This window comes from Grus americana, chromosome 8 (genome assembly GCF_028858705.1).
Source record: "Grus americana isolate bGruAme1 chromosome 8, bGruAme1.mat, whole genome shotgun sequence".
Classification (NCBI taxonomy): domain Eukaryota; kingdom Metazoa; phylum Chordata; class Aves; order Gruiformes; family Gruidae; genus Grus; species Grus americana.
The window spans coordinates 22,496,087-22,519,619 of NC_072859.1; the positions used below are offsets into that span (position 1 = coordinate 22,496,087).

Consider the following 23,533-nt stretch of genomic DNA (forward strand, 5'->3'; position numbering starts at 1 on the left):
TTTTAAAAAAAAAAAAGTTCTTGCAACTTTTGCATTAATTTGTAAGTCACAATGAGTCAAGGTGTGTGAGTGTTTGGGTGAACCTAGAGTACAGTGAAATGCAGCACCCTCATATGCTTACAGTGACCTGGCTTCATGTCTTCAGTTTGGCAGAGTCTGAGTTTGAGCTTTTAGGTCCATTTGAATGCAAACCTCAGAGGGGGCAAAATTCAAAGCAAAAAACCAAATCAGCAAATATCTACAGAAGCTGTGCTTCATTGGTTCGTTCCAGTGTCAGCAAAATATGTCTGGATCTGAACTGGGCTTATTCACTATCGCAAAGAAAATTTGTTGATGGCACTTTCTCACTGCCCCCTGTAATCCTCTTTTTTGTGTCTCACACACAATTCTGTTACTCCTCTATAAATTAATTTTTCTTTAAAGTTGGCTCCCCACTAACTCTTTCTTCACCATCTTGAAGGTGGACCCTCTTGAGCAGGATAAAGTTTTCTTTACTGTGAAGTTCTATGGGCTTTATGTAATTTGCAGTTATGGATATATAAAATAATATTTTTAGCATTGCTCTCTATGAGATTTCTCTAGAACTAACTGCTAAGCAAACTCTTTGGTGTTGGACTTCAAGTAAGCTTGAAAACAGGTGTCACAGAGGAAAAAGCTTTAGGTACGAACAGCAAGAAGAGCCTTTGCACGGTAATGTATCAAGGAGCCGACAAGCGACGAAGCGGCTGGGCAGAAGGGACCCCACTGCTTCTGGTAACCCAGGTGAGATGGGAGGAAAAAGGAGGTAAAGGGTGTCCAGCAGCTTTAAGACTCATATTTCTCTCTCACTCCTGAGAGAAATGAATACTTAGAAGCTTTTCCAGGGAACCATCCATCATGCTGAAACATTTGGTTGACAGCTCTTTCATGAAAGAAAAAAAAAAAGACCCTTATGTCAGAGTGTATGTCTTCTGCCCAAAATGAGACCAAAGAAATGAGACTGAAAAAGCATGAAAGTCTTCATGGGAAGAGATACTTTTCAAACCATTGATGCACCAGAAATCGGGGGTTTTTTCTTTTGATTTCAATGGGGCAACATTGCAGTCTCCATAATGAGGAGGAGCCTGGATGTCACTGAAAAAAACTTCTTACACACACAGAGAGAGTCTTCCCCGCTGCTCTTATGCACAATAAGTCACTGTGACATATATCCAGACCAATTGATGTCACTGTGCTGCTTCTGCTGCCTGGCTGCAGAGGCAGGTGCGTTAAAGACAGAACTTTGGCTTTTTCTGCTCTTCATTATTTCCCAGCCATCTGCTAAGAGGCAAAATAAATGGGCTCAGTCTTTGCATCCGAAATTAAGCAATAAGGGTGGGAAGATAATTTTATATAAAAGTACTTAACAAAAATTAATATAAGTATTAACTAAAAATAATATAAGTATGAGTCTCTGACTATCTCCACCATAGCACCCAAACTGGACAATAAACCAAAGGAGGCCACAGAAAAGTATAACACTGGGTAAAAATAAAAACTGGTGCCAAATAAATTTTACATGGCTTTAAAAAGAAAAGATGCAATTAAATCATTTCAGGTTTTTTTGAGACTAGTATCCAAGGTACCAGTAACAGGAAATAAACACATGTTCTTTAAAATACATTATTTTTTTCTTTAAAATCCATTCTTTTTTCTTTAAAAGAAAAATATACTTTCAAACTTCACTTTAATCCGAGGTAAGATTCAATTTTCAATAGGAAAGTGGGATGATCTGAGAGAACAAGTGTTTTAGGGAACCTATTACATGATTTTCTACCTGGTTAATACATGAGTTTCAACCATAAATTAAATTTCAGTCCCAGAAACTTTGATAAAATAAAAAAATCCCAGAAAAGTTTAGGACAGCCTCTGCCATTGCTAGCAGCTTACAGCATCCCAGCTCCCGCAGCTTTCGTCTACTGCTGAAATAAGACCATGAGTTATCCAAAATGGTTGTCTAATACTGGCAGCCAGAGCTAACATTTCCTTGAAGCTACTGAAACTAATTCCTCTTCATGATGACTTGAATGACACAAGGTACTGTATCATACTGCACACATCAATATTTTGCAGATTATTTCTCTTAATGCTTTTATCACAGGTCTTCTCTTGACAGAAGAATATATATCAACACAGAATCTCTCTATACCAATGGAGAATCACAGTACAAGGGAGGATCAGAGAGGAAGGAGGCTGGAGAACATTCTGAATGTACACCCTGCACCAGAGTACAGGTCAACAGGGAGAAACCAGGGCATAGAATCTGATCCCTGATCGTCATTAAATGAATCCCTCTCATCCCTGATCAACGTTAAATGAAAACACTTTTTGACTAATCCATTATTCATAATACACTCTCTCTCCTTACTCTTACGATAGGACAAATTGAGAGTAACGCCACTAAAATGAATAAAAGCAGATAAACAAAAAATAGCATAAATTGGTGAAAATCAGAATGAAAATTGGGTAACTTGACTGAATCTTCAGTGAAGTTGAGCCTGTCAAAATATTACATAACATCAATTACCATTGCCTTGTTCTGCTATGATTATCGTGTTTTCCCAAGAAAAATATCACAGCTTTTCATAAACACTGAAATGTGTTAAAATTACAGTCTGCCTTTCAAAAATCCACATCTTCATAATTATACTTGTCCAATTACCCAGTTTGAAACAATACTTCTTTGTGAACATCTTTAAGGCCAGGTCTTGTAAAATGGCTAGTTATTCAGGGAATTCTTCTCAAAAAACATTTGCACTGTTGTTCCCATATTCACTTCTCTGAAGAAATGTCATATATATAATAAATACTCACACGCCTGTGCATATATATTTATATATACATCCTCATACTGTGGCTTTGTATCATGGTCCTTTGTGGCTTGTGCCCATGGAAAAGTACAGTTGCATTCATTCCTGCAACATCCATCACAGAAATCCTTCTTCATGCTGTGAACAAACAAAGCAGCGGCAGCTCTGAGTTGCTCTGCCCCGGCACTGGGCACAGGCGTGGGAAGCAGCTGCCAGAAGCAGTTACAGGATTTACATCCTCCCTGTACGGGGGCCACGCGAGCCACCTCAGCACCTGTAGCGCGAGCAAGCAAAGCTTGGGTGCTGCTGGCGTACCTTAGACTGAGATTTGAAGGTTTTGAACAAAATTGGGGACAGATTTTGGTGCTTGTAGAAACAATTTGCTCCACTAAGCGCCAGAAAGGTGGTGGCAGGGGAGGGCAGGGGGAAACACGCCATGGTAGAAATGGATGGGTCCAGAGCACACAACACCCGCCTACCCTCACCCAGAAGAAATGTCCTTTTGAGACAGCCGTCCCTCAGAGCTGCCAGTCAGGAGCCCTACTATCACATATTATCAATAAAAAAGGATGCACCAAGTGTGAGCTCATGGCAGGCAAAGATGCAAAATTAAAACCATGGAGATATCTGCATCTCTCTATGAAAAATAGCCTCTTTTTCAATATTCTAGCAGCGTCTATACTTGTCAATTGTTTCACTGATCTGTTCCTTAAAAACACAGCCATACAACTTCACTGTAGCCCTAACACCATTTCCTATTTCACTGAGCATCAGCCTTTTGCTGCTCCGGTGAATCTACTGTTCTGCAGTGCTGTCAGAGATGCTGCCTGGTGACAGACCAGTTTTGCTCCTGCTTTGATGCTACCAGGCCATCAGAACAGATTATGCACTTTTCTGGGAGCATAATTTGACCTGATGACCACTTATTACTGATAATGAAATAGAAGTAAAGAACATGATTTGACTTCCAGGGCCAAAAATTAATTTACTAGGCTGGCAGTTACAGGAAAAATAAAATTCTTTTCATTTACATACTGAAGATGTTTGTCTTTAGTTCCTGGCACACAATTTGAATAGACCCCTGAAACACATTTGAGATTGAAATTGGTCTTTAATGTAGATCAAATATGGGAGGCAGGGAACCCTCTGGTTTCTATATCTCAGAGATACCCTTCCTAAATTGCAATAAAGGTCCTTACTCTCTTTCCAGACTAACCCTTGGGGTTCTCACTTTAACCTGTTTAGCCTCCCCTCGGACAGAGATCTGGTAAAAGGCACCGTTTTTTTGTGAATGTTTGATTCAACAAACTTCTTGGGCAATCTCCTTTGCCGAGCAGTTTGGGAAAGTCGAGATCAAAACCCTGCAGAGCTCAGAGCCCGAGGACAACACGCTCTACTTCATCAAAGCAAGTCTTCCTAGGGCATGCTAAGCATTTCTTCATTGCGGTTGAGGGAATCAAAGTATCCCTGCGTATCACCGTGCAATTTTGATTGGCAGTATTGAGAAGTGAGAGGATGAACCAGCCCAATTTCAGCAGTGAAGAAAACATGCCAAAAGTGGGCTCAGGGTGACTTCTCGGATACTCTGAATTGGTGCGGCTAAAAGAGTGAGGCTGCAGCCATGAGTCTTGAAACTCTTTCTAGTGTTACATCTGTTTGATGGGGTTGTGTGAGGTCCCTCGTCTCTGAAGGCCGAAGGCAAAGATTAATTGACAGGAATCAGGGAAAGATTAATGGAAAAATTATTCCCCTTGCCAAACACGAGGTTCAGTTTCAGACTGCTTTTCATTTTGTCCAATAACTTCATAGCCAAGACTGAAAGATACTGAACTTGAACAAGACATCAGAGAGTCACAGCATGCTAAAAGTCAAAAAAGGGATATAATATTATTAATTGTATTTAGGAAAGCTTAGTGGAAACCCCAGCGCTGCCATGTTTTACTTTGCTGGGATCCAGCATTCATAGTAAAATGCACAGCACTTTACTGCGTGTAATTCCTCTTTAGAAAGGAAGCTTCTCGCTTGTTCAGAAACAAAAAAGCAAAACACTTTGAAGATCCAATAGCTTGAAACATGGAGTTGCTATTTCCAGTTCTGACTTCCCTATAGTTAGAGACCAGAGTTTTAAAGAGAAATGTTTTGGGGCCGTTATTTGGAGAAGCGCATGCCTTTGCTCCTGGCTCACTTTTCAAGTATATGCTGTACCATTCCTCACAGCTAAACAGCTGCCCAAGAAGGATCATCATTACATCTATTTAATCACTGCTTTCAAAAACATGTACTTTACAGATATCTTACGGAATGAAGAATTTCAGAATGTTACAAGTTCTCAAAGTCTCTTGTCAGTACTTTCATTTATATAACTAAATGCTAATTCCATAGATTCCTTCCTGAGCTTCCCAAGCTACCTAACAGTAAAACTTTTGATAAAGGGCAGTCTAGCCAGACTCTAACCTTGGACCCAGTTCCTCCTTCACGTCCTTAGGGACCTGTGGATTTTCCAGTGACAGAAACAGCTGTCTTCAGAACAGAAGCAGAGTTTTTAGGACATTTCCCTACTGAGAGCTCACAGGGACTTTGGACAAGAAACTCATTCAACTATGTATTACCTAGAACAAGAGACAACTGCATAGACCTATTTAAACACAGAGGTCTTAAGCCTTTGAACTAAACTATGTGACCTACACATTTGCCCAGAGCAATGTTGGATACCGAAGCAATGTTGGATACCGGAGCAATCCAGCTGGCACCTTGCTTCCCATGCCAGCATTGCTCTTAACACCTGGCACTGAAACTGTGGAAGTAGCAGCAACCTGCTTAGCAGAAGCTTTCTTTTTTCTGGCCACGTGGGCAATTCAGCAGTTTAATTTACAGCATAAAAACCTCAGGGCTCAAAATGAAACTTAGCAAAGGACTTTGATCCTGGGTGGACAGTTTTAGTTTTATTCCATTTTTTAATTATTTCTACATAAAACAGTAAGTTGAAATTTTTGATGAAGCCACTTGCTTTTGCCCTAACCCCTCCCGTAAGCTGTCTTTTGGGAGAGGGCTCAAGTGGAGCAGCAATTCCCCACTCGCACGGGGTGTTTTAGGCGTTAGTTCTCCTCTGTGCACTGCCCAGTGAGTGTTACAACGCCGTCCCAGCAAGCTCTTTTTCCTCTACCTGAAGCGTTACCTTCGTTTTCCCTCTTGTGCTGAGTTCCCTGGTGTCAACCAACGTGCCACCCATCACACGTGGGGGGAATCAGCCCTCCTCCCCGCTCAGTATGCATTTCAGCACTATATTAAATTCTATTAGCTTCCCACTCAAAGATAATACAGAGTCCATTCACTCTTTCTCCTCAAGGTGAAGAGAAGAAGTGCTTCATGAGCACATCCCAGCCCCAAACATTTTCAGCATGATGGGGGAGTTTATTGCTTCTTTTTTCTTTTTTTCTCCTTTAAACATCTTAAGAAGGGCCCTAGATCACATTCGCATTAAGGTCTTTTTCTTTGGAAATGCTCTGGTTCTTACAGGGAACACAATGGTTCATATGACTTAATTCTAGCTCAAAAAGGAACAAGTAAATGACCACAGAATACCTGAATAGCTTTTCAGTGATCAAACCGAGTCTTTTACCAGGCAGGGTGTAACTTATGCAGCTTTCTTTTGTGTGTGAAAAATCCTATTTTCCTTTGTTCATCTAACAGGGAAAGTCACTGGTCCCAGGTTGTTACTGAGGCTGTTATTACATGCTTTAGGTTTAGAGCAGTGCTCTTAATACTGTGAAACTGAACTACCCCAAAAAGTTTTCCCATTTTCCTAGGAAGAAAAAAAAAAAGTCCAGCTGGCCAGTGACAAGAGTATCATTCACTATAGATTTTAAGGTTTTGACATTTGTTGAGGTCAAATCGCTTTTCCTAAAAGCGAGAGATTCCTTATGAGACAGATTTGTATAATCCATATGGTAATATGTTCATATAGAGCGGAGAGATCCGCACTGAAGGGCCTGCTCTGCTCTTTAGGCCTGGAATCTCATTCCTTCGTAAGCTACATAGCTGTCCCCATTAGATGAATTTTGGCATCTCTCTCTGCTCTCTAAAAATTATGGACTATTCCTGTCAAGCCTTTTCATGGAAAATATTCTCAAATATTTATGTGTGTACACATGAAGTGAGGCTATATAAGTACAAAAATATTCCAAATAGCAAAAACTTAATAAAAATAGGGGGGGAGCAGAGAGGAGAGGCAGGTTTCTTGGCTTGCTGAACACTTTTAATTGAAAATTTGGCAAAAACAAAAACAACAAAAAAAGTACATTTCCAGATGAATCTGCTCTTCCTAAATCTTGTTTGGGAGTGAGCCAGCATGAAAGAGAAATTAGGAAAGCAATATGACTACGCATTTCCCACAATGCAGGTCACAATAAAATTGAATGAGTTTCCTGATATTAGATGCTCAGTCCCATTCCTCACTGTACCCTGGTGATGTAAAGCCCTCCCAGGAGGCAAGATGTGGAGAAAGAAGACTGTTTCCACAGAACCCTCTGCTAAAAAGAGCATTTAAAAACAAAGAACTCCAAAACAGACATGAGAAAATAAAATGTATGTTGTTTACCTTTGAAATTCACACCTTTTTTTTCCTCAGATATATCCTCTGAGTTTGGAAGAATAGAGATATGAAAAAAATTATATTTTATTGACTTTTTTAAAAAACATATTTTCTGAGTCTCAAGTTGTTCTGTCATCTTTTCCTTTATGGCAACATAGAAGCGGTGTATCAACATTTCTAAGCTGTGATCATTTCCCTTAGTTCCTCTGTAGGAGGTATATTCTCATAGCTTAGTTTAGGAGAACTCTATGCTTTAATGCACACCTACAGCAACTTAGTAGAAATAGACATATTTAATCCAAATATGCTATACGTAGCTTCCATATACACTAGTACTTATATAGCTATAATATCTGTTAAAACAATTCTAGATGCGTAAATTTAGTCAGCAGAAATAAGCTCTGAATAGACTATTCAGCTGGGCTAGATTCTTTTTTTTTCAGGAAGTAAAATAACTGCGTTGAAATCTTTACAGACATGTGCACAACCAGCATACATTATACTAAAAAAAAAAAAAAAACCCACCCCAAAAAAGTCACATCCTAGTGTTTTTACTCTTAAAGTATTACATGGTAGTGTCCCACTATTCAATTCATTTAACCTTAATTATGAGAATAATTTCTGTCATTGAACAAGACAGAGATATTAGAATGCTCTTCAATTAACCCAAGTTATACCAAGATTCCATTGAAACAAGCCAATGTTGTTCAGACATGAAGCAGAATGTATGTTTATATTGCTAAGTACTTTAAAACTGGCTTGTCACAACTATCTGCGTTAGTGGACAACACCGCAGCAATACTGGTGTACTATTTATTAGTGACAAACTGATTCAGTAGCGATTGTTCCCTTACAGGAAAACATCCCTTATTTGAGTCCCGAGAACTACTTTCTCATCACGCCATTTGAGGCTACGCGGCTATGAAAATCCAACTCTTTCCTGAGGGCTGTCCCAAGCCACGGATTCATCACAGAAATGCCAACTTTGATGACCACCTGAATGTTGAGTATTAAAGTGTTTAGGCTAAAATACGTTAAGCCCAAGTCCTACACCACGGAAATCAAACAGAATTTTACCAGTGACACTGAAATTTTCATCCTTGAAGATAATCAGAATTTGACTGTGCAAGGCCCTGAGCAACCTGATCTAAAGTTAGACCTGCTTACACTGGGGGTTTGGATCGAATGATCTCCTGAGGTCTCTTCCCACCGAAATTATTCTGTGATTCCCCAGAAAAAAAAAAAATCAGTAGGTAAAATGAAAAACTACGGAAGTAGAACATGAGATGTTTTCACAGCAACCACAACAGAATTGTTGAATAATACTGCTAGACACAAGATTTTAAAGTGAAGAGACAGAAATAACAGCAGAAAAATATTTTCTTGAAGAGTTACTCAAAATGTTCAAGTGAGCCTTTCAAGGCATATGATAGCACAGACTTTATAGACGTATATCCCCCACTTTCTCCAGCTTTTTAAAACAGCTATTTCAATGTTTTGCTTCCCTTTTTCCCTTTCCACAGCTATGGGGGGAAGGACTGCTCAGATCACCTGAGTGAGTTAACATCTTTTTCTTTTTCTTCTTTTTTTTTTTTTTAAGTTTTAATCAAAGAGCAAAACATTTAAAGGCGAATCACGAATGCTTTGAATTTGTGTTTTTCAGGAATCGCCAATGCGAATTTTTACTTATGAAAAAAAATTCTATTGAAGACTTAGAGGTGAACTGAAATAAAGCAATTGGCAGTAACTGGGAAATGAAATTGTATTGTGGAAGTTTTGATTACAAAGACAGGCTGAAAATTGGATTTTTCTACAGAAATCCAGCTTTTCTGGAACAAAAAAGCTTGAACTGAAAATATAAGATGAAAGAGAGAAGAACCTTTCACCTTTCCTTTTTGGCAAGCTACTTTTGCTTTTCTGTGTCAAAGTAGTTTCCTGGCTCATTAAAAGGCTTAAACTGGCTGATTTTTTCATGCTCCATTCTGTGTCACTGAAATTTGGTGTTCAGTTACTAATCCTGGTGCAGAATCCGATTACCAAGTGAAGGCTAAGACATTTGAGATGTATGAAAGTTGGATTCAGCCTCGGGTATATGAGCCTACTAGAGGAAAAATGCTGCAAAATTTTCTTTAATTTGCGATCTATATACACAGTTTCCTGAACACTGGGATGGATGTTCACTGTTGAGAAATATTTTCAGTGGAACTTTTTATCCCAAGCGAGACTAAGTGCAGCAGATCAGTTTGCTTCTGCAGTACCAGACAAGACAAGAGGACATCACAGCGAAAAAGGTGAAGCGCTGGAGATAGCACCGTACCAACTGCCTGAACCATCACCTTCTCTACCATCAGACTTGTACCTGGGAAACCACTATGGTTCGTGCCAATACCTTTGTTTACTCTTGGTCTCTTACACATTTTGCCACATCTTGAACATCACTCCTGAACACAACATATGAACAACGGCATTCCCCTGGTTCCATTGCATAGAATATTCCAAACCCTTCAGCAGTATTATAGGCAATCCCAGTACCACACTGGTTATTTTTTCCACCTTATTCCTAAGAGATTTCACACAAAGAGAGAGATGGAATCTGTAGGCTGGAAAACATTGTGCTAGCCATTGGGCCCATTTACTGAACGCGGGATATAAAAAAGTCACCAAGAGAGCAGGAGAGAAGTGATCCATGCCTGTCCATACTGTGTGACTCATAAGTGAGATTATTTTAACAGGCTTTCTTTAAAAATTGCCCATGCATTCAAATGTATTTATAAACAGCAGATTCTCACTCAAATTTATGAAAGAAACGTCACATACCTTGTTTGAACTAAGTAGTCAGAAAACAACCCAATGAAATTCCTTTGGAAACGGTTGTGGAGGAATAGTCACATCAGAGCCGTGGAGAGCTCTCCTCGGGTCCCTCGTTCCACAGTAGCTCACACTGCAGAAGACTGAGAGATGTTGCAATACACGGCCTGCCCTGCAAGGAAGTTTTCTGCTTCAGATCCTGCGTGAACCGTTATGCCAACTACCACCAAAACTGAAGGTTTAGCGCTCTTCTCCACATTGGCATGGAAATCCTACCGTGTTGCTTGCTGAGCGTGACATGGAAGTATGTCATAGCATGCCTGGTTGGGCTAAAAAAAATAAAATTAAAAATACATCTTTGCAAAAATTAAAGTTAGCATTTCCTGACACTATTGTGCTAATTTTTGAGATCGTATTTTGATGAGCTGTGTTTTCAGTTCCCATTATCTGTATTTTAAAAAAGATAAGAAAAATAAAACCTGTCAATCAGATTTACTCTGAGAGGTTTGATAGGGGATTTAATAGCTGATGAAGATGCAGGGGTTGTGGGGCTCATTAGTTTTCTCTTGATTCCTCCAAGATCTTCCTAAGGCTCTGCACAGATGCCCAGAAACTGTTTCTGCTCCATCTTTTTATATAAATGACAGCGTAGCAGAGAACTGGGGAATGTTCTGTTATCCTCCTTCCTGAGGATGTACACCAAACAAGATAGCTTTCCTGTTCAAAATCTATTTCTCAATTTTCAGAATTAAAAACATCTGGGTTTCCCATGTCAACTCATGACATTTTAAAACTGTTCTGAAACAAATGAAAGATCATTTTTCCACTGCTGAATATTCTGACCAAAGCTGAAGAGTAGTTTTACAGTAACTGGAAACAAAACATTATTGATTGTAAAAAAAGAATTCAAAATGGAATTTTTTATTAAGTCAAAATGTTTTTAAGCAGCAATGCGTGACATTAGTTTCAGTAATGTTTCCAGAAAAGGCCAGCCATCTCAGTGTCACTGGGCTATTTCTGCGCAGGGCACAGGACGGAGCCCCAGGCCAGCCGGGTTCTATTTCCCATTTACTGGTACTGACCTTCAGCACATCAGTCTCTCTCCGTGGACCAGGGATGCCGACTTGCAAAGGGCTTTATGATAAGCAGGTGAAAAGCATTTTATCACCTCGTAGTCTAATACTTACTAACAAATGACAGAATAATTGGTTTGGTCTTATTGCTCGTTAGGTTTTGATGTGTTAAATGGGTTTATCTTAATGGCTTTATTGAATAGGCCACTTCCATGAGATGCATTTCCAGTCAATAAATAATACAAAAAGGTGTTTTATTACAGCCATTTAAAGCATGTATGTAGGGCTGTATAACACAGGCTTCACAAATATAGTCTGAAGTACCAGAAAGCCCAATTTAATCTGCATCCAGCTAGGTTTTTTCAGAGATGAGACAGGTGAACCTCATTATCCCAAGTCACTGACAGAGTGGAGGTGTCTCCAGCCATAATAAATCCAATCTTACTTTTCTAAAGCCAGTAAAAAGCATAGAATTCAGTAAATGAGCCTAGTTTCTTTACTGCGAGTCCTTTGAATCCTTCTTGAAACTACTATTTTAAAATTTTCCTCCTGCATGAATGATCTTAAATCAATGTTATGCAAAGATATAGGAATTTGCTTCCCAACATGTAATAGAAAAAAACCTGTCAGCTACAGAAATTGTTATTTTACTAATAAATTAATAGCTTTTTTTTCCCCAAAATTATTTAAAACTTCTAATTTTTTGTCCTGCTCTGATCCTGAGGAAGAGAATATAAAAGTGAAAAATGGTATCCTGCAGCTGAATGTCCCTTTTGAAATGATTCACTATTCACTATTTTCAAGTGGACATCTGATATGACTCATGGTGTTAAGATACACTGTTTGTCAGAGACTTTAAGGAACAAGAGATATCATTTAATTTCTATTCCTCTTGAGATTATACGTACAGGGATTTGTGTGTGAGAAATAGGCTGCTCCTTCAGTTCTAAGTAAGCAAGAGATATTCAAATGATGGTGTGGTAGCCAGGGCTGAGAAGAGTTATTTTGCAATTCCGAAAAACGCTGTGCTTCCTTCTAACGCTTTTCCTCCGTCCCCCTCCCCGCGCCACTCAGCACCCAGCCACGGCGGAAGCCGGAGCCCCAGAGCTCTCGCAGTCCCTGCCCTCCCACCACAGCCTTCACGCAGCTTGCTTCTCTTCCCTCGTCCTTCCCCCGCCTCAACTTACAATTGCCAAGGACAGAACTAGCTGGCAAGGTGAAAGCATACAACTGTATTTATACCAGGTCTTTTGATGCCCCCTGATTCTCAGAAATTACTAGGTTTCTCCTCGTATTTTACTCTATTTTGCATTACTACAACAGTTAGACATCAGAATGCCCTACGGTGATTTATGTGTTTGCTCCCTACTTAGCGTACTGGCAGTTCAAGTAGATCGCTAGCAGTCCTGGAAATTTTCTCCAAACAACTATTTTGTCTATGTAATCCTGAATTTCTTGCAATTCTTTTTAATTCATAGCAAAGAGAAAAGATCATTCCATGATCGTGGAGATGTTTTGAAGCAACTTTCATTCATTTTAGATGTAGCTGCTATAACATATTGAATCGCTGCCAGGCCAGAGCACTGACATAAAAGATTAAAAACCAGAATAACTCGTTCTTTTTTCATAATTAGAAGGAAGCAGGTGTTTGCAATGTTTCAGGACATTATTTCAGCTCAGCAACATGTTGCACCATATTATCTATTACAGCATTACCATAAACACTATAACTATCCATCATGTCTATTAGAAATAACAAATACACCAGTAACTAATTAATTACAGTCAATATATTATTAATTATAAGACATAATGCATAGGATTTATGCCTGAATAGCATAAAGAAATGAAAGCCACATGCTTTCATAACAGGTTACCTGTTATGAACACTAAGACCCAGAGTGTGCACTAATACACAGGGAAATGTGTGAACCTGGATGAGAGCAGAGTGAGAGCGAGAACTGACCATCGAGCTCCCACCTTTACAATGAGGAAGGCAGTATCTGACCAGTGAGTGCATGTATTAAACACAAACACGTGGCATCAAACTACTGAAAGCCCACTCTATCTTCTGTATCTATGTAATATATATATATATATAAAACTTTTTTTTCCTCCTACTCTGATCCTCAGGAAAAAATATAAAAAGTGAAAAATTAAATATAACTATATATATATTTTAGCATCTTTTTCCTCCTCTTTATGTGGTTGTCCTTTGGTCTTGAAGGACAATACCTTCATACCTTCTACTGTAACACCTAAGAAGGGGAAATGAAAATGAAGCAAGGAAGAGGTGAGAGAGAGCAGTATGAAAGAGGAGAAAGGAGAGAATAAGAAAAGAGATAAAGTTAAATGGAGAGAAAAAAAATAGTTTGTCTTGATGGTTTTATCACTGCAGTTTCATTTCATTCTGGTCCCTAGTATAAATGACAGACACTGTCTGTGGAGAAGAAGAGGGAGGATAGTATGGTCACGGCTGATTGGGAGAAGTATTAGCCAGTTTTAGTTTACAAAGAGGAGCAAATATGCTTGTTGAACCAGCCACACCAAACACGTGAAATTTGCAATTGAGAAAAGGCACACAGTGGAACTACTGACATAGAGAAGCTCTCAAGAGAGATCTATGAAAGTGCTCGCACAAAATATAAATCCTATCACCATAACAAAGCAAGCAAAGGGCAATTGTTCCAAACACCTGCGTTCTGCTCATCAGTTCATTGATCACACCCTCGTGATTCAATTTTGTTAGAAACCTGATGAGCTCCATGACTGCCTTTCATTAAGCAGTAAAACTCCACACCAAATGTGTTAGAGTGTTATATTCACGCATTAGAAAACATATGGCACAAATTTGTAATTTGAGTTTCGTGCCTTTGCCATTGCTGTTAGAGGCCACCTTTCTCCTCCAGCCTCAGAAGGAGACAAGAAGTAAATACAGACTCAGTAATTTCCTGTTGGGCTTGCCTTGTTATGGTTTTACTAATTTATTTTGTCATGCAAACACTTTCACAGATGTGTCTGACAGCCTCCTCTAGTTCCATTATACGCCTTTTCTCCACAGCAGATTATTTGTGCTGAGGATGGCTTGCTTGGGGTGAACACTTGCTCCTTTTTGCATGGACCACTCACAGATGTTGAGGTTAGTATAAATTCATATCTCAAAGGCCAAGTTCTGTCCTCATCTGTCAACCCGCGTCACCCCCATCTCCTCTGCACGCTGAACAAAACCAAAATCACAGGCAGAAAGCAAAGCAGAAGAAGAAAGCAGCAGCAGACTGAGCCAGGAATAATAAAGGGTCATAATTCACGGAGCAGCAGCAGTTCAATGCAGTGAAAGGGAAGTTGTAAGTTCACTTCTTAGATAGGACAGTGATTTGGAAAGAGATACAGGACTAAACTCCACCTTCTGTCCCTGCTAGACCACCAGGCAATTGGATCTCATCTTGTCATGACCTGAGCAAACACAGAAGAGCATTACCTAGTTTCTTACAGTTTAAACTGCTCATTTATTCATAAAAACAGAGAGCTTGTGATCCATCTGATCAAACTACCATACAGTATGCATTGGTTATCAGAGATTGCAACTAGAATGCAATATTTTACTTAATTCTTTTCATAAAGCTTCTGTGAGAAGGGAAATTGAGAGCTAGCTTTTCCTGCAGAATGACCTTTACCATTTTTTTAGATAAATATTGGCAAATTAATATATCCAAAAGCCTGTCTCTAATCAGGCACCATTCAATAGATTTTCGAATGGCATATGCCATCTTGCTAAAGGGATGAGCCAGATGTTCAGCTTCTCTGTTCAGAGAACTTACTAAATAACGATTGATAAGAGAAAGTGGTCTGAGCAACTGGGACCGGCTATGAGGCAGACTCTGTTGCTCAAGTGATACAGGAACTTAAAGACCCTTGGAAGCAAACCTCCATGAGACCTGTTTGAAACTACGGAAAAAACATATCACAGTAGGCGAAAGCAAGCTAAGACTTTTCTTTTTTAAAAAAGCCCCAGCAGCATTAACGTACCAGGAAATATGGGGACAGCAAAAGCAGAGATTGTGTCAGCAAGCAACGGGAGCGAGCGAGAAGGACAACAAGCAGAAGGTAGTTTTATTTCTGGATATTGCTAGTTCTGGAACAGTTTTCAGTAGGCCTTGGTCTGGTTAGAGAAGTAACTACAGTACTGTATACTGACACATGACAGGCACCATACTGAAAATTACAAGAGAATTTTAGACAAAGTATTAAAAGGACATACAGTCCGTGACTGTTTTAAAAGAAAAGAGTTAGTCTTTGTAGAGCTGAGCTCTTTCAGACTCTACTACAGTTTGAGTATACGATAGGACATTCAGAAGGACTAGAAAACTTAGGAATTACTTGTTGGCAAGCAAAAGTTAGTCGAGTTTGAAGGCTGAATGGTATCCTGACACCAACGACAAGAAAAAATTCAAAATAATGTGGGAGATAAAGAGAGATATGTGAACTTCAATCTTCAAGACTGTAAAACAAAACAGAAGGGTAAAATATCACTAAACAAACCCCTGTATTTGGGGAAAGATACAAAAACTTCAAAGGATTCTATCACTTTGCAAGAATTTTGGAATATCAACAGAGTTTTCACAGCATAAACAGAAAGGATAACAAGAGTAACAGTAACTCCAAGGAATTTTTCAGAGAACTGGTGAATAATATAGCAGCAGAAGATAAATGGGCTACATCTGAAAGGCAGTACAACATTTAAATTTAAAGGCATATATTCTTGGCTTCACATTAAGTGGACTCAAATGCCCAAGCCAAAGAAATATTCCAAAGTGCCAAAAAGTTTCCATATCATGGCTGACCTTTGTACATTTCTACCACCTCTGATTATCTGGAATTCATAATATTGTTCCTGCAGAATAAACAATTAAGTTGTCCACCGATGCATTCTAGCAGATGTTTTTTTAAACCACTTTAAAGCCTCAGTTAAAAACAGATTCAAACCTGGAAGACACCACAATGAAGTACTTGCCAGATCTGATAGCACACCGTCATGTAGTGGCGTGAATTTAAGCAGTTTTCAGCAAAGTATGATTTGAGGCATGTGTTACTCCAGTTCTCTGACAGAATTAGTTGAACCATCTTTAGTAACGTGTTAAAGCACACAGCTTTACAAACGGCAGAAACTACAAAGCTTTGTCCTAAAGCAAACAATGTCATTGGCTAAGGTCTTATTTTAAACTGAAAACTTAAAACAGGAATGCACTGTTTGAGAAGTCTGGTCACATTACTGAAAAAATGCAAATACAGAGGGAAAGGAATGCAAAAATAATATCTAAATGACGGGGGTCCACGCTTTAAGCTAATAATACTGTATTAGACATACAATAGCAAACACTGTCAACACAGAAAGTAGCATAAGGTCCGGATAGACACAAGCAGCTCAAAATTAGTTTTATTCCCAGAACTGAGAAAGAAGGAAGGAATAGATACTGATTTGGAGGTGGTGATCTCAAATGAGAACAAGCATACAGCGTACTTAAACAACCAAACAGAAGAACTGGTGGATTTATATCATCCTGACAGCGCTGAGGCTCCTTTAGGAACATCACAGTTCCTCGCACGAGGCAAGGCATCATAGACCCTAACAGTACATTCACTGGTAATTTGGGTAATGGACTGCTTGTAAGAATTTGAAATTGTGCCTTTACCTGTTGCTGGCATTATGTGTACCTAGAAAACAAAGATGTGAGGATTCGCTCCTTTAAAGAACTGCTGGTGGGGAGCTGTGGGGCTGGCTGTGGTGGGACAACACGCACACTGGCAAACGCACTAAGATGCAGCGCAAGTGCATGCTGTTTCTGAGATGCTACTGAGCACCATCCACCAGATTTACTCATTAGAAAAGGTGCAAGAGAGGAAAATAAACTAATTTTTTAAAAACATTTACTTCTATGAAGAATTTTTATTCGTAACATCTGCAAGGAAAATAAATACCTCTTGAAAAAAAGAAACAGAAATCTGAAACTATTCCTTCGAATGCCATGGAGCTTCTTTAAATTCACAAATGGTTTAGAAGGGTAAAAGTAGACTCGGGAGTTCCAAGTGAAATATTTTGGCATGTATTTTATACTCTTCAAACTAGAAAATTTGATGTCTTTGCTTGTGGTGAACCATTGGTTTTAGGAACACATATCGCACATCTTACCTAATTATGGACCTCATTATCCTTAAAAGAGGAAAAAGTATTGAAAGTCAGTAACAATACATGGTCTTTCTTAACTCCTACTGCCAGTATGCAGAAATGTCAGACCCCATACCACATGAATTATACAGGAATCCACGGAGATCATAACTCTTTGCTTTGTTTCATATTTACATTTCATTCTGGTTCTTCATTGTCCTTAAGTGAATTAAAGCTACTATATGTGAAACTTGATCATTAGAAGGTATTGGGTTTATGTAGAAATTCATTTTAATCACAGTTTTTATTGTCTTTTCTTTGCTAGTAAAAAATTCAAACTTATTTTCCCTCTTCTCCTCCCTTACAATCTTATGTTAAAAATCAAAAATAAAACTGTTTCTTTTAAGAACATCAACAATTAAAGTTGATCGTTTATAGATACATAATAAGTTAGGACATTAAAACCTATTTGTACAGCACTATTATGTACACTGACAGATCAACGTAATGGACCACATTGGCCCAATATTTTCTAATACACCTACTAATATAGTCCTTGACCTTTAATCTCATGCTGAAAAATGTAAACTACCTAGTTTGTGAACAAGATCGAGCAGGCACCTCCCAGATGATAACATTTTCATATGCTGTTGCATGTACAATTGTTCAGGGATACTTGAATATGCTTCAAAGAGGAACCTTTTTCTCCTGGCTTCAGCTAGGATAGAGTTAATTTTCTTCCTAGCAGCGGCTGTAGTGCTGTGTTTTGGATTTAGGATGAAAATAATGTTGATTCTCTCCCCCATGCCACTGGGAGTGGGGAGTGAGCGAAAGGCTGTGTGGTTGTTTTTGCTGCCTGCCAGGTTAAACCACGACACTTTTATACCTTATTTCAGAAATTATTGTAGAGTTTACATGGAAATTCAGCTGCAGAGCATTTCCAAATGCCTAGCTTTTGGACCAACACACCTGTACTTCACATGCCACAGAGAACATACACATTCAAGAAAATAGAGAGAGAGAGAAAAATAAGAAAAGGCAGTGATGTTTCCCAGTCAGATTTGCTCAATAATATTTGTGACTGGAATTATCCTCTAAAACATCAAACTTGAAGAGGAACACAGTCAACAAAGTCTTAGGTATTACATGACTACTCACACCCTACCTATTTGTATTTGTCAGGAACATTATTATACAGATACTATACAAAGACAACATTATATTGGATACATAGTTTCCAGACTATGCAAAAGAATCCCAAAATAAAATTAGGTCAAAGTAATTTCACATTGGATTTTCCCATTCTCTTTCAAAAAGGAAGAAGAAAGTATTTCCTTACAGCTGCCCTGGTACAGCTCTGTTTACATATTATGTCAAGTTTCCAAACCTCCCTTCATTTGATTTGTTGACACAGTGTTCAGTAAAATATTCTGGATCATTAACCAGGCCCAAATATTTTTTTCTGTTTTGTTTAACATAAACATGTGGTTGGTTGGTTTTATTTAATTCAGAACTTTTCAGTCATCCTAAAAATGACATGATGTGCTTAAGGCACACTTGAGGATAATTTCATGAAGAGGGATTTTCCTGTTTTACACATTAAATCTGTGGATCAGATGGAAAGTATGACCGACAGCTTGTTTTCTTGTTCTGCTCTAGACCCTTTCAGGACTTTGGAAAAAGAAGATGATTTTCTCTTTTTAAATACCTGAGGCACAGAGCACATCTCCAGCTGTTCTGGCATCGCCCGGGCAGACTTCAGCTGCTCCTCTCTACATGAGGAATTTTACCACTGAAGCAAAACGAACAAGATGAACTGATGGCCCCACAAGACCGGCGATTCGTGATTCCATCTTTCTTCATGGGTAACAAGTTTTCACCCCCTCTGTACAGTTATCCATCGGGCTCTGGCTTCATAAACCCTTATGTCTTCCTTGCACAGAGCTGGGCTTTAAGCACCCTGTCATAATTTCAAAATCTAACAGATGTAGTAATTAGTTTGTACTGACTCCATCTGTTCAGCTATGAACTTCTTCCTGCTGGACTTGTAAATGCAGATGGGAAAGAAAATTACACTCAATTATTTTGGGTTTGGGGTTTGGGTTTTTTTTCATCTGTACAATCTCCTGGAAGCTGAAATACAAAACAAACAAAAAAGCCCAAAAGACAAAACCCGAAGCAAACATAGCAAAATTATTGCCATCTAGGCCAAATACATCTAAGGAGATAATCCACTTATGGTAGTCTTGCAATGTTGAATTCGAAAGACAAAATAGTGTAAGCCATTAGAGGATGAAAGCTATAACAAATATATAGTAAGTAAAATAGATCAACCAAAATATATCATGTCTCACAAATGTATGCACTAAGTAATTTTTTCCTGTGCTTCCTCATGATCCTTTAGATTTCATAAACAAAGTTCTGACATTGATTAGAGAAAAGTAATTATTAGTATGACAAGTCCATTACTAAGCTCAGTTAATGTCTAGCTCATAGGAATTCCACTCCCATTTTCTCGCTCAGCAAGAACAACTTTAAAATGTGTTAATAAATCTAAATCCCTTAAATAACTGATCAAGTCTTATAATTTTAGAAACTGTAATAAAATTACTACTGAAAAGCATTAATAATTCTATATTCTTATAAGCATAAACCAATTTCAGTCACAACACGAAGCACATTTCAGGAGTGTATTTTGTAATACATTTTTCAGTGGAACGCTAATACGTAGCCCATCACATAAGCAGAAGTATCTGATGCAAAGTGTCCTGTCTGGTGGTCTTGATTATACACCAAGCCCCAGAAGCCCCAGGTACATGCAGAGGGAAAGAAGAGCAGCAGCGTAGGTTTAAAGCTCTTCTCCACAGGATAACCAGTATGGGAGCAGGGATCGTTTTATTGGAGCAGGACAGGAAGGAAACTCAGCGCGGAGGCTCTCTGCAGGGAACTTGCATAATTTTGAGAAGCATTTTACTCCATCCTACGGGCAGAGACTGAATGCTGGCCTGTGCAGCATCAGCATGGCCCATGAACTTAATGGTGCAGATAGGAAATAGAGTGGTATTTGCCAGTAGTTTTCTAGGTTTCTAGGTTTTCTCTGCTTTCTGTTGCTAGACAGGTGCAATCCTGGCCAAGAATTGCATCTGTCTGCTCTTGGAAATTGTCATATTTGTCCTTACAGAGGGGCAAAACTTTCAGGAGTCTCCTTAAAGACTACATAGAGATCCAAAAATGGATTTCAGTCATACAAATCCAATGTCACAATCCTGAAAAACCCTTCTTTTCACAAGCACCTCATTTCTCCAAGGACACCCACAGAATCGCAGAATGGTAGGGGTTGGAAGGGACCTCTGGAGATCACCTAGTCCAAACCCCCTGCTAAAGCAGGATCACCAAGAGCAGTTTGCACAGGATCTTGTCCAGGTGGGTTTTGAGAAGGAGACTCCCCAACCTCTCTGGGCAGCCTGTCCCAGTGCTCGGTAACCCTCAAAGTAAAGAAGTTTTTCCTCGTGTTCAGACAGAACTTCCTGTGTTCCAGTTTGCACCCGCTGCCCCTGGTCCTGTTGCTGGGCACCACTGAGAAGAGTCTGGCCCCATCCTCTTGACACCTGCTCTTTGAGTATTTATAAGCATCTCGGCTTTGGCAGAAAGATCTCTTTGTCCTCCAGCTGATGGATGAAGCTGATCAAGTTCCCATGTCCCTCTCTGATCCCCTATGCAGTTTATAGTTTGCTCAATGCAGAGGTACAGGATGAAACACCATGCAGGCATCAGTGGCTGCTTCAGCTCTTGATACAGCTTGAAGGCAGAGCTGCTTCTTCACTTAGCCCAGATTCCATGTCACAAACACCTCCATAGTGCAGCCTTCGCCTGTCCTACTGCCTGAAGCCACGTCTCACAACTTTAATGGCAAACCAGTGCCGTCTAATTAGAGGTAGCTAGAAATTTAGCAGATTAGAAAATACTGATTCAAAAAAAAAAAAAAAAAGAGACAAAAAAAAAAAAGCAGGCAAGCAAGCAGTAATTTTAATAAAATGTTTTTCAGGAAAAAACCCCAAACAGTTGACATCATGATCCCTCCTGTGTCAAAAATAGGCAACAAACATAGCTCCTAGTGCAAGTTATTTGTATAAAGGCTTATCTGTAAAAGAATGTTTATCTGAAGGAAATACATGATTAGACAAAATGATTTCAAATGAATCAAAATTCCAATAAGACAAAGGCTTGATGTTTTCAGCTGCAGCTTTTTAAGGTTTGGGGTGTTTGGGTTTTTTTTCTGGTAGTAAACAACAAAATGGAAAACAAACAACTTCATTTAGAAATAACAATAACAAAATAATAAAGATCAGAGTGCTGGGATGAATAACATATTATCACGTTTTCCTGTGTTTTTAGACTGACTTAGAACACTGTAGTGCCTTGCAACACTATGGGCACTGATTTTACTGTGGTAGTAACAAGTGTAAAGTATCACATTGTCCCATGTGGTTTTCTAATTACAGCTGAGTAATACGCTGGTCAATATTCCACATAATTAAATGATGAATTAGGTAAATTGAAATCAGTGCAGAGTTAAAACAACTTTCCAAGATGAACTTACAACATTAGTAACAAAAGTATTTCAGATGAGGATAATCATATGTCAGGCTAAAATGACGAAAATAATGATCCTTTTTACAGAGGGTACAAGTGCTTTGGTCTTCCCTCTGCACCAAGAAAAGTACCAATTTGACTTTTATATTGAAGAGATGTATTTTGTTTACACAGATTGTTTTCACATAATTAATTGCCGCACATAGAATTTGTCCCTTCTCTTGATATACAAGCCCTTTTAATAACTACAAAGGGAAGTACAAGCCTTGGAGCTTTCTTCAGTCCTTAGAAATTAAAACCTCTATGCTGCGTTATACATACGTATACATACGTATGCATGTGTGCACATCTGTTAATGTACCGACTTACTCAGCAGAAAAATAATGTTTAAATAATCTGATTCCTTCACTACTTCAGTATTGTTCTTGTTTTCACATTGCGTATTCAATATTATTATTTAGCGTAAGCATATATTTCTGTGAAAAATATATGAACATCTACAGTTAAACAGATAGGATGAGTTTGTTGATAGCAGTTACGAGACTAGCAGTGTCTTACTTGAAAGCAGATAAATTTATGGGTTTTTTTAGTTTGAAACCATGTTGTTGTTTCCAAAATTAAAGATTTCTATATATTCTTAAATTTTTCTATATGCATAATCTGACTAGGAAATGGAGGAATCAGGAAAATGTGTCATTTTTTAAGAGCTAATAAATATTTCCTCTCCAACCAAAAACGTCAGAAGTTTTATGAAGTTTTGGTAGTCTTTTGTGCTCAAAGGTAAGTTTTATTTCCAAAAAACAAATTGCACTTTTGACTTAATTTTTTTTTCTCTTGATAGAAGCCAGCTTACCTCTTCATGGTAACTGCATCAGTAGAGCAACTCAGTGATGGAGGCTCTCCTGTTAGCTGCTATCGTTTTTCAGTGCTGTAAGAAAAGGTATTTTTACGCTACAGTCTGAGAGTTCAGACTTCCAGCAAGCAGCGCTCCAAGGACCAGAACCTGCGTGCAGCCCTTTAACCTCTGCTCCACACCACCTCGTTTCCCACACGACACTTTTGTGCTTTCTCCCATAACCTGTCCCTTTTGCAAGAACCTCATATACCGTTCCCTTCATTAAAGACAAGAATGTGTTGCAATTCCAGAGAAATTCAGAATGGATACAGCCCCAAGAAAGACTACCTGCTGGCTGGTGAACACCTTCTCAGTTTATTTCTGATGGGATTTCATATAATCAAGGTTTTTTATGAAGGCAAGCTTCTCTATCTCATATTCAGCTAACAAAAAAATTCATTAAAGATATGAAGGTTTCAAAGTTAAGCACTCAGAAGTCAGGAAATACCTAAATTAGTGCTCCCTTTGCAGCCAAAGTTTACACTGCATCTACATGTGCACCACAAAACAATCCTTAGCTATTTTTCCCACCGGCTGGGAGCCAAATAATATCTCATTCCCCAGTCCCATCTCCACAGACAG

General features: G+C 38.8%; 1 long non-coding RNA gene across 3 annotated transcripts in view; it reads right to left on the minus strand.

Moving 5' to 3' along the window:
• Window positions 1–23,533, minus strand: part of LOC129209604 (uncharacterized) — a 104,308-nt gene that overhangs the window by 74,795 nt on the left and 5,980 nt on the right. For all 3 annotated transcript variants that reach the window (XR_008578122.1, XR_008578124.1, XR_008578123.1), the window contains exon 2: window positions 10,237–10,556. This is a non-coding gene — a long non-coding RNA (uncharacterized LOC129209604). The remainder of the gene's footprint in view (window positions 1–10,236; window positions 10,557–23,533) is intronic.